This window comes from Pteropus vampyrus, unplaced genomic scaffold (genome assembly GCF_000151845.1).
Source record: "Pteropus vampyrus isolate Shadow unplaced genomic scaffold, Pvam_2.0 Scaffold309, whole genome shotgun sequence".
In the NCBI taxonomy this organism is placed as follows: domain Eukaryota; kingdom Metazoa; phylum Chordata; class Mammalia; order Chiroptera; family Pteropodidae; genus Pteropus; species Pteropus vampyrus.
Genome location: NW_011889090.1, coordinates 962,905 through 963,227, shown reverse-complemented (window position 1 = coordinate 963,227; position 323 = coordinate 962,905).

Sequence of the window (323 nt, the reverse complement as noted above, 5' to 3'; positions counted from 1 at the left end):
GCCCATCTCTGTGCCTCAGTGTCCCCATCTGTCAGAAGGCACCTGCCCCTCGCTCCCTTCTCCCCAAGCCCTGCACAGGACAGGGCGGCCCAGGACAGGGCAGCGGCCGCTCCACAGTGGGGAGCCCTCACTGCAGGAGCTGGGAGCACTTTCGTTTCTGTGGCAGACTGCTCTTGTCCTGACGCAGGCGACAAGAGGCCAGCGGCCAGCATCTGCGCCTCTCCCCCAGGCCAGCATCTCTGCCTCTCCCCCAGGGAAAGGCAGATTCATCTCCCAGCAAAACTCACAGACACCCACAGAGACACCCACAGGCTTCCCGGCGC